Below are 11451 nucleotides of genomic sequence, written 5' to 3'. Positions count from 1 at the left end.
GGAGAGGCCCGGGTACCAAAAAAAAAAAAAAAAAAAAAAAAAAAAAGTTAAGTGAACGAACCTGTATTAGTCAACTTGGGTGGCTGTAACGAAATACCCCAGAGTGGGAGCTTAGAAGCAGCAATTCACTTTCTCACAGTTCTGGAGGCTGCAAGTCCAAATCAAGGTGTCAGCAGGGTTGGTTTCTCTAGAGGTCTCTCACCTGATTTGTACAATAGATGTTGCCTTTCCTTGTGTCGTCACACAGCCTTCCTCTGTGCGCGAGCTCTCCTGGTGACTCTGCCTCTTCTTATATGAACACAAGTCGTATTGGATTAGGGCTCCACCCTTACGACCTAATTTAACCTTCAGTACCTCCTTAAAGGCCCCATCTCCAAATACAGTCACACTGGGGATTAGAGCTTCAACCTATGAATTCAGGGGGACACAATTCCATCCATATCAGTGTCCTAGGCCACAGTCCTTTGTTAAACACCCAGATGGAATACAACACTGTAAATGTGGTCTGACAATTTTGAAGATTACTGGGACAGTCATCTCCTCCGGAGGTAAAAATGATACAGTTTTGGGTCTGTTTTTATTTATCTTGCATGGTTTTGTATTATTTGGGATTCTTTAGGTTGTAGGTGACAGATATTAATGGGAAAAAAATGGAATTTATTAGTTCATACAGTACAAAAAAGTGGGCTCATGAATACGCCTGGATTAAGCAGGGCGGAAAGCGGGACACACAAGCTCAGCGATGCCAGGAGAATTCGGTTTCTTTGGCCTTTGCTGAACCCTACTTCTCTCTCTGGCTTCACTAGCAGACCATCTTTCCCCACATGGTGGGAAAGAAGGTTACCAGTGACTTGAGGCTTTCATGATCCTGACAGAGAAAACCAGCATCTTTCCTAATAGCTCTAGCCCATCAGCGGTCTCCTAGAGGACTCTTAGATGACATGCCTGCACCTAAGCCAATCACCACAGTCAGGGGATTGAGTTTTGGCCGGGCCAGGCCTGGGTTGTGTGCTACCCCAGAGTGGCGGTGAGTTGTCAGGCCCACACAAACTGCATGACCAGGTCAAGTTACCAGGGAACGGAAAGCTAGCTCCCCTCTACTTAACCCTCCTCTCCAAAATGGCTGCTGGGCAAAACACAGTATCTTTCTAGCAATAAATGCTATTCCAGCAAACAAACAGGTGTGCTAAAAAGTATTTTGACTGCCTCTCTCTTTTTAAAAATTTCTTGATCTTTGTACAACATCTTACTTATTGAAATAACCTCAAGCCCATCTCTGTCTCTTTGGCCAGGTGCTAAAAAACCAATGACTTATTTGAAGTGGGTAAAGAATGCCCTGACATCTTAGTACTTCCCATCAGTAAGATCTGTACTGGAAAGCAAAACCGCAGCAAGTTTCTCCTCCTTACAGTCCTTGAAAAGAGCTAGACTTTATCATGGAGACATCAAGAGTAATTCCATCAAGAGGGTGATACATTAGAAATTCCTTTAAAAAAAAAACCCACCACAGATGGGCACATCTGAGAGAATGAGCATTGTAAAAAATAAAAGAGGGCTTCCATGGTAGCGCAGTGGTTAAGAATCTGCCTGCCAACGCAGGGGACATGGGTTCGAGCCCTGGTCTGGGAAAATCCCACATGCCGCGGAGCAACTAAAGCCTGTGTGCCACAACTACTGAGCCTGCGCTCTAGAGCCCACGAGCCACAATTACTGAGCCCACGCGCCACAACTACTGAAGCCCATGAGCCTACAGCCCGTGCTCCGCAACAAGAGAAGCCACCGCAATAAGAAGCCCATGCACCGCAATGAAGAGTAGCTCCCACTCGCTGCAACTAGAGAAAGCCCGCACACGGCAACGAAAACCCAACGCAGCCTAAAATAAATAAATAAATTTATTAAAGAAAAAAAACTAACACGTGCACACTGTTGAATGAAATTTACCATTTGGAACTGTCAAGTTTCTTGCTGCCAGGGACATGTCAGAAACACACAAAATAAACTGCCTTGGCAGTCCAAATTGGGGTACAACAAAGTGAATGACAGAAACATGGTTCTTGATTTTCCAATTGAGTGACTTCATTAAACTCCAAAAACATAAAACCTAGCAAAACACAACTGAGAAAGAAAATTCAAGGAACATTTAAAAAAACTTTTCAGTTGTAACATGTCAGCTACAGAACTCAGAGACACATAAGACAAAATTTATTCATTCATGGAACAACTTTTTTTTTTTTTTTTTTGCGGTACGCAGGCCTCTCACTGTCGTGGCCTCTCCCATGGCAGAGCGCAGGCTCCGGACGTGCAGGCTCAGTGGCCATGGCTCACGGGCCCAGCCGCTCCGCGGCATGCGGGATCTTCCCGGACCGGGGCACGAACCCGTGTGCCCTGCATCGGCAGGCGGACTCTCAACCACTGAGCCACCAGGGAAGCCCCCATGGAACAACTTTTAATTGTCCTTCAAACATCTAGTAGATGCCGTGTTAGGTACTAAGGCACTAAATGAACTTGGCAAATAACAACTGAAAAAAGAACTATGCGTTTTACTGTTAACAAAGCACTTTTGTGTATATAATCACACTTTTCCTCACAACAATATTTTACAGATAAGGCAAGTGAGACCCAAAAAGAATAAGTGATTTGCCCCAAATGACACAGCCAGTAAGAGCAGAAGCCTGAACTCACACCTAAACGAGACTTCAAATCACAGGCTCCATTTATTATCTTCTTCCATTTATGTATTTTGCTCTGAATATTCTCCTCTCCCCCCTCTTCTAATTCCCAGGCTCAGATTCTCCTTCCGCTACAGCAGCATTTTCCAGAGTTAAAACTAAAAATTAAGTGTTAGGCAATAAAAGTTCCTTCATCAAACACACATGGGAAACTGGGGGCAAAATTCACACATATACACACACCCGCCGCTACAGGACTTCTCAGAGCCTTCATGCTACTCTCCAGGGCATGGGGTGTGCAATTTTCCTCAAACAGCTGACCACAGAACTTTGCTCCCCATGAAGCCCCTTGTACGACTAAGACAGCAGTCAAAAGCACAGGTCTCAGAGTCAGACGGCCCTGGGTTCAAATGCCAGCTCTGTGTGATGCTGGACAAGTTGTGAAACAGGTACGACAATAACAGCAGCTGTCTCAGGATTCCTATGAGGACGGCGGTACATGTGTTCATGCCTACAAAGGGCTTAGCAGGTTACAATGATCACAGTCAGGGCTCAATAAATGTGATATACTCACTTATCCAATGAAACATTATATAAAACAAATAGTGCCAGAATACCTCACAGACTCTGTTCTACAAAATTAGGGTCCGAATGATAAAAACAAGCATTGACGTTTTAGTTAGAAGACGTAGATCCAATTTCCAGCTTTACCAATTAAGCAGATGTGTGACTCTGAGGAAGTGACCTAACCTCTCTGAACCTTAGGTGCCTCTTAGATAAGATGGTAATAATAATGCCTAGCTCATAGGATTGTTGGGAAAATTAGAGATGATAACAAAAGTGCCTGGAATATGGCGGGTACACGTGCACACGTGTTATCTTGTTTGCATCTGAATCCAGAAGAACCAGAAAAACTTCATTTAAATACGTAACGACTCTTTAAACTTCACATGCATTTTTACTAGCTCAAACCTTTTCTAAGTCCCTACAGCTTTGAAACCCTACCACCTGGCCCTTCCAGGCCTTCCTGCTGGTCTACTGCCCGGACAGACCCTGCCCGTGCACAGCAGGTCCTGCTCCCCAGACTCAGTACCTCTCTCAAAATCCCAATCATGCCTCCGTGCTCAGTAATGAACAGACGTCAGAGAGGCAGCAAATTGTCCTTTTTCCTGCCGTTTCCCCTTCTAGGGCCTAGAACAATGACTGGCATATGGCAGAGGGTTTTAAATAAGTCATAAAAATGAGCAAATAAAAAGTGCCGAGAAGCCAGGCTGCATCCAGCTCTGCTCAAGTGGGACAGATGGGATGAAGATGCATCAAACCCTGCTTCTGCCTTCAAGTATCCCTCAGTCTAGTCAGGAAAATCAGACTGAGAAACATTAAGTATTAGATTATGTGTTATACAGCTTGAGTGCTCTATGGGAGTTCAGTGAAAGGAGAACGTATTTGGGCGACAGAGGTCAGAAAAGACTCCTGAAGGTAGCGTGTGCAGTCCTGGGTTTCGAAGGGTTTCATGGGAAGAAAACAACGGTTTTGACAGGAAAAGAGTAAAGGGATGAAGTTGGTGATTAAACAGTTAATTGCACTAGGGAATCTTAAGTAAAGAAAAAGGTATGGGCGAATCCTGTGAGTTAATGATCAGTCAAGAAAGCAGGTTTGCTTAACCACAAAACCGAACGGGCTTGCTTAGCAACAAAACCATGCAACAGAAGCATGAGACATGCCCCCCCAAAACACTAAAATAATGGTGGAATGAGGCCCACATCCTGCCCAGCGAGGCCAGGAAGTTAGTGAATCCTAGGACATGCTCCTCTACACACACAAAAAACAAAAATGTGAGGAAAAGGTGACATTACACTGAAACCTGAGACGGTTTACTGCATTTCAGTGTATGTTACCGCCGTTTTGCTCGTTTCCATGGCTCCGAGACAGTCCCAGTTTGCCAGTGTAGGGGCAAGAGAACTCCCCCGCCCGCCGTGGAGGAGGAGCTGATGGTGGAGGCCTGACGTCTGCTTAAGAGTGAAGACGAAGGTGGTCTTCTCCCCCGCCCCACTTCTCCTTCGATTATAAACCGTAGCCCACTAAGTTCTGGGGGCGGCACTCCCTTGCCTGCCCGCTTGTATCTCTCACAAGCATCCTATACTTACTAATAAACTCTTTGCTTACCTGTCACTCTGCCTCTCGCTGAATTCTTGAAACGCGTTCTGTGGTTTCAGTTTAGAGACGGGGAAGCAAAGTGGCACGTGCAGTTCTGTGACTAAATCCGTTTTTTGGAGCAGAGGGAAGATTCCTGGGAGTTAAGCTTTAAGAGAGAGGACGCAGTCAGGCCACAGACGGCTTCATTCGCAGAAGACAAAGGGGAGCTGCACTGGTGGTGGACAGAGTTCTACTGCAACTTGGTAAAGGGCCGTCCCCCCAATACTAGGACTTGTTCCCCGCATTGCCCACCTTTCTTTGAGGCAGGCTGTATTTAAGTTTTCAGTCAGGGCGGGGTGAGTTGATTCACACTCCGAATCACCACAGGAACCTGATTATCATAATGCCCCAACCAAGACCAGGAAAACAAACAGTTTTATCAACTGTAGCAAAACATATCTGCCTTCCTCTACCTTAGGAATCTCTAATGCCCTCAACTCTTCAGCAAGTTGGTGAATAAGGAAAATACACAGTCTTCACTCTGGCTTTGGAAGTGCTCCAGGGTTCATTGACTATGAAAGCATCCTCTCTCCAGGAAAAGGAATTTCATCACTGAGTACAAACACTTCTTTAAATCATACAGTTTGCTTGATGTCCTGTTCATAAACGTATATCCAACCACATAGTTTTACCCATCTCCCCATCTGTCCTGAGAAGGCTCTATCTTGACTCAATACACAGCTTCTGATCCACGGCACAGAGTGAAACAGGAAGGACAGAGCTTCTGAATACCCTGGAGGGAGCCCCGGAGGGACACCCACCTTCCTGCTCTGGGTTCTCTTTCCTATGACCCTGTGCTCCAGGGGCATAGGGGTGATCTCAGGGACGGAAGGGCTCCCCGTTTCCAGTTTTCTCCAGTGCCTCCACAAGTAAACGCAGGCTGCCTTTTCTCTCCTCCAGCCCTCGTGCTGAGGAAGACAGAGGCCAAGCTAGTCTCAAAGACGCACAGCGAGATCCGTCCTGGCGTCGGGCAGGCCCTGAAGTGGCTGACTGGAGTGAAAACAATCCCACTCACTTGTAACCGGGTTCAGGATGAACTGGAGAGCCACGTGACCAGTTACCAAACCCAACAGACCACAAACCAGCAGGCCGTCAGTTCTAGACCCAGTGTTGTGTCTGTACGAGCCCCACACACTCAACACACCTGGGTTCAATCTGCCGCAGGAGGCGCCAGCTGAACTTGAAAGCACGTGTGACAGCGCCTTTCATTATCCAGGGCTCCTGACTTTCCCACACTCCCGCATGGCCGTCATCTTGTTCTCTCTGAACCACATAAATTATTATTTGTATTTTCCAGGTGGACCAACTACATCCCAGTGAAGTTAAGCGGCGTATCTAAGGTAACACAGTATCAGAACCTAGGGCTTTCAGGTTCCCAAGCTCAGGTTCTCCCCACACACTCCAGCTAGGGAGGTGTGTCATCAGCGGAGCCTTGAAAAAAAAATGGACATGCCTGGACTCCATCTCTGAACACCTGGACTCGGTAGGTTTGAGGTGCGACCTGGGCACCTGTGTCAGGTTTCAGTGCACCCTCCCAGTAGGAAACCATTACGGGGGATCCCCCAGTTGAGGTCTCCAGTGGCTTCTCCTGGACCCAGCAGAGCTGCCCCAGGATGTACTACGCCACATCCACAACAGCGCCCGCTGGGTGGAATGGTGCTCTCCACAGAGTTCCCCCCCGTAATTCACTCTGCTTCCCCCCAAAGGAGGGCTCACACACCGAACCTGTCCAGTGCGGCCCATGTCAGTTCAACAGACATCTACTGCTCATGTCAGTCTCTGGAGATAAAGAGATATGACCCGGAGGAATACAGAACAATGAGGAACGGGCCACGGACTAACCAGGGAGGCACTGGGACAATGTTGACACTTGATGGTGGGCTCTGGCTATGTTATCATGATTAGGCAGAAAGCGGCAGCGTCCCAGTTATGTCAACTTCAGGGAACTTAATTAACCTCTCAGCCCAGTGAGTCTGCGTGCCAACCAAGCCGAGATCCAGGCTCTCAGCGGATTAGTCACACCACAGTCAGTTCACTGTGTCATAAACATTTCAGCAGCAAACAGGATTATCTTCCACGGACTGACTGCTGGCATTCTGAGTCTGAATGCCAAGGAAACGGGGAGATCAGAGGTGCTCCCCACCCTTAAGAGTGTGTCAGGTCTCCTTCCTGGCTCCTGTGTAATTTCTAATCCAGGATGAGGGTCTGAATTAAATGCTCTGCTGCTTAAGGTAAATTAAAGGAATTAATTTATTGAGTATCTACTAAGTGCCAGGAACCCTGCCAGATGCTTTATATAAGTAATCTCATTTAATCAACACAGTAGCTCTGGGAGGTAAGTAATACTCCCGTCTTACAGACAGGCAGACTAAACCACGAAGAATTTAGGTAACTTGTGCGAAGTAACAAGCCAGCACTGCAAAACATGCGTTTCCCACGAATACTTACATGTTCCCTAAAGGTGAAAAATGTGTGCCTCTGCAAAATACTGACCTTCAGGGCAGAGAGAAGTGACCATCATGAGGAAAAGACAACCAGGTTGGGTTACTCTGAAAAGACTGAGAAGAAGTTCCTTCTCCTCAGGTTTTACCAGCCAAAATATGGCTGAGAGCACACTGCCCCTGGCTCCCGGCTCCTGGGCCTCAGCTCCTGCACTGCTGCCAACAGCCCTTCCCTTTATTTTCACCCACTCAAATCCTATGCTTCTCTAAGACTCGCTCCAAGAGACGGCCCGGCCCGGCCCGCAAGTCTCCCTAACTTCCACAACAGGAAAACCAGACCCTCCTCCCAGCCCAGGCGCCGTACCCGGACCCCGTGGAACCTCCCCTGGTTCTCCCTGGATTCCTTTTGTCTTTGGCCGCCCCCACGCCGTACTTTTGGTGTTGGTTCAGCACCTTCTCGGGGACAGTAATTCCCTGAGGGCAGGACCAAGGATGACACATATTTGCATTTTCTACTGATGTTCAGGAAGTGGTCTGTTGGATGAAGGGCTATCCTAATAGCAAAAAGGCCCTCCCACCTCCAAAAGGACACACCTGCACAGTTGGGAGACTCTTCTGCAACCATCCTAAGTAACTAGCAAGAGTTACACAGACCCAAGCTTGTGTCCTATTCTGGGGCTTATTCCTCTAGGTAATGAGTCCAGTTAAAATTCCTTCCTCTTAGTTCAGTTTTGCTTTGTTTTCTATATAAGAGACCAGAATGCTAAGCAAAGAGAAACGGGAGATGGAAACAAAAATGGTTTTATAAAGCAGCACCTGAACCGGTCAACTATGAACTGATTCCAAAATATAAAATACAAACATTTATAGCAAAGTTTTATAATTTATACACTTCTTTCCTATATGTTATCCTCAAAATAGCCCTTTTCCTCTAAGAGAGGTAAAGAGAGAGAAAGTGACTTCTGCAAGGTCCCAGCTTTTAAATTTACATTGTATGAACTACAGGGGAGTCTGGTTCCACAACACTGCTTCGCTTTGAGTGAAACTCAACAACTGTAACACTTAATAATGGAGAATAGACTGGTATTTTTAAATATACCTGCGTGGCCACCCTACAGCTAAATTATCTGTTTCGCAAAATAAGTTTTGCTTGTGGCTAGACAAACACTCAGCGAAACTGTCAAGTCAATGAAACTTGTCTGTCCTTCCCTCTCTGCTGCTCTACTTTTCTCTCCCTCAGCCCTCCACCCTCCGCCCATGTACTCCAACCAGGTGCCCCTACCACCCCCTACTAAAGACCTACGTGGCTGTGCATACTAATAGCCCTGGGGGATCAGACAGCGTGACGGTAAGCTCCCCGCAGTTAGGGACTGTGACTTATTCAATTAAAGTTATTCTAATGCCCACAATATCAGTAGTGTAGACATTTAATAGTCAGACATTTACTAATCCCTCCTAGAGCTGATACTAGGCTAATAGTTGGTAGTGAGGTAAGATGACTAAGATAATGCCTCCTGGCCTCCAAGAGTTCATACTTTAGTAGGGTAGAAGGATGTGAAAGAAACTGATTGTTACACAACTGCACTACAGTAAGTACTATTGATGCATCGCTACATCACTAGGAGCCCTGGGAGCGAGGAGGAGGGGTCAGTCTGTTCTACCCTTGGGGGCAGAATATTCCTCTTCTATTCCCCATCTTTTCCCACAGTCAGGGAGGTGAGCCAAGTGCCTGGAGCTACGACAGGCTCTGGGCCCAGAGGAGAGACTCAGAAAGGCTGTGCTGGCTGGAAGACACAAGGTCAATTCATAGGATGGCATTCTAGGCCCAGAGTATCAGAGAAAGAAGGACTGAACTGAAGTTGACCAGATCCCCATAACCGCTGGGTGACTTCAAGGAAATTACCTCACCCTTTGGAGCCTCTGTTCTCATTTCCTTCACTCACTTAACATTATTTATGGATTGGAGGTTTGGGGACCGTCCCGTGTCTCTGAGCCTGTTTTCATTTTTATGTGGGTTAAAGTTACCAGGGGCAAAGCAGCTAGCAGTGTCTGGTACATAGTAGGTACTCAGTGATCAAGTTTCTGTACCTTTCCTTTCCCTGCCCAGCCCAGTTTCTATCTCCTGTTGATCTGAGATTTATTTCCTCACCACCGTGTGAAAGTCACTGTACCTAAATATCTGTTTCTTCAAGGGATTACAGGACCCTGGGAAACGAGAGGGACTAAGCTGGCTTGGGCTCTGGACACTCGAACGGGGTGGTGGGGCTCTCCTTGTGTGCGAACTTCAGGTCTTCCCTGATGCCACTTTTTTTTTTTTTTTTTTTGCGGTACGCAGGCCTCTCACTGTCGTGGCCTCTCCTGTTGCGGAGCACAGACTCCGGACGCGCAGGCTCAGTGGCCATGGCTCACGGGCCCAGCCGCTCCGCGGCATGTGGGATCTTCCCGGACCGGGGCACGAACCCGTGTCCCCTGCATCGACAGGCGGACTCTCAACCACTGTGCCACCGGGGAAACCCTCCAACTATGGATTTTAAATACTGGAGTTGGTATACCACATTCCTTCTGGAAATAAATCAGAATAAGTGGCAGGAATTCTGAGAAACAGCGATTTCTGATTTGGGTTCCATTCTCACTTGAGGGATTACGAAGCCGAAAATCACATTTCAAACTCTTTATTCCAGGGTCGGTAAGGGGATTGCAGTCATTATTCTGGGTCTAGAGGTGGAGGCAAAACTAGACAGTATGCCACAAAGTTGTCTCCAGCAGGGCTCAGAGGATAGCCTCTGTGGTGTGCAGTTAACAGGTAAATGTTGACTTAAACTATCAGTTCAGCACACATCTCGCCTAAGAAGTTTTTTTTTTTTTTTTAAAGCAAAAACACAAATGCAGTGTGTCTCCCAGCACAGCCAGCTAGAACAGCTGGCCTCGTGTTAGGACAACACAGTCTTGCAGTCAGTGGAAGGTAGAAACCCTCTAACCAGCTGGAAAATGCCGGCCCGGTCTCTCAAGCTCTCGGGACCCTGCAGCGCTCCAGGCTTGGGCCCTGGGCCCCGGCACGTCACGACAATCAGCAGCCCATTCTAGAGTGAGGACATCGCGGAGATTCCTCGTGAAATGTGCTCGCAGTTCTCTGGCACTCCTGCCATGGGGGTGTGCTGAGGACACTTCACATTTTTCTCAGGAGGTCAGATGTCAGCTTTTTGACATGCTCTTCTGAACCAGCACACTCGGCGGGCACCATGGTACTATCCCAGGCCTGCGCCGAGCTAGCCAGAGCTTGCTTGCTTTTTCTTCCTTATTAAGTCCTCGTGAAAATGAACTGTGTCTGCCACTTACTAAGGCCTTACTGTGTGTCAAGCAGTTTTAGGCACTAAGGAGACAAAGTTAAAAAGACAGGATTGACAGACCACATTGGAACTCAGAGTCCAATAGGGAGTAACGGCAGGTGAACGTGTCTGTCAATCAGACTTCCTTTTAAAATGAACGTGGCCCTTGCGCTCTTGGAGTTGGGTGTGTGTACGGAGGGCTGTGTCCAGATAACCTGATGGAGACCCCCAGGGTCCTCTCCTCCCTTTATACTCATGTGGAAAGAGTGCTATAATTTATTAAGTAAGTTTATGTTATCTCATTTAATTCTAACAGTATTATACACTTTCTTGGCAAGAACAACTATCCCCATTTTCAGTTGAGAAAATTGAGACTTCAGAACGATGAAGAGGCTGGCCAAGCCCCCAAAGGAGCACATGGCAGAACGAGGATTATAAAGCAAGTCCCCGGGTTCTCGTCCCAGTGTTCCCTTCCACCGCCGCCCCACGAGCGTGCCCCCCTCACGCCTGCACCCCCGCCTTGGCCCACCTGCCCGTACCTGAACTGCAGCTTCTGGCTCCTCCCTGTACCTCCCTCCTCGCCTCTGCCTCAGACTTCCCACCTCAACGACAACAACAACGTCTGCTTTCCCCAAGCCAATGTTCTCAAAGTCTGGTCCCCAGAACTGCAGCATCAGAAAACCTGGGAACTTATCGGACACACAGATCCTGAGCCCCATTCCAGACCTGCTGGATCTGAAACTCTGGGGGTGGGTTTTCATGAGCCCTCCGGGTGATTCTGCTGTGTGCTATAGCTTCAGGACCGACCTGACCTAAACT

The 11451-nt window shown here is 47.6% G+C and overlaps 1 protein-coding gene across 3 annotated transcripts in view; it reads right to left on the bottom strand.

The window, feature by feature from the left end:
- The window catches only part of EVL (Enah/Vasp-like), a 164215-nt gene that overhangs the window by 109870 nt on the left and 42894 nt on the right, over positions 1–11451 (bottom strand). The window contains exon 1 of one of the 3 annotated variants that reach the window (XM_027120564.1): positions 4836–4954. The exons of the other annotated variants lie outside the window; for them this stretch is intronic. The gene's annotated coding sequence lies outside the window, so the exon portion shown is untranslated. Of the gene's footprint in view, positions 1–4835; positions 4955–11451 lie in introns of those variants that run through there. 3 annotated transcript variants of the gene reach the window in all.

The sequence above is a fragment of the Aethalodelphis obliquidens genome, unplaced genomic scaffold (genome assembly GCF_003676395.1).
Source record: "Aethalodelphis obliquidens isolate GAN/ISIS:26980383/991018 unplaced genomic scaffold, ASM367639v1 scaffold21, whole genome shotgun sequence".
Classification (NCBI taxonomy): domain Eukaryota; kingdom Metazoa; phylum Chordata; class Mammalia; order Artiodactyla; family Delphinidae; genus Aethalodelphis; species Aethalodelphis obliquidens.
The sequence above is the reverse complement of the archived record's forward strand: the minus strand, read 5'-3'. Positions and strand labels throughout refer to the sequence as shown.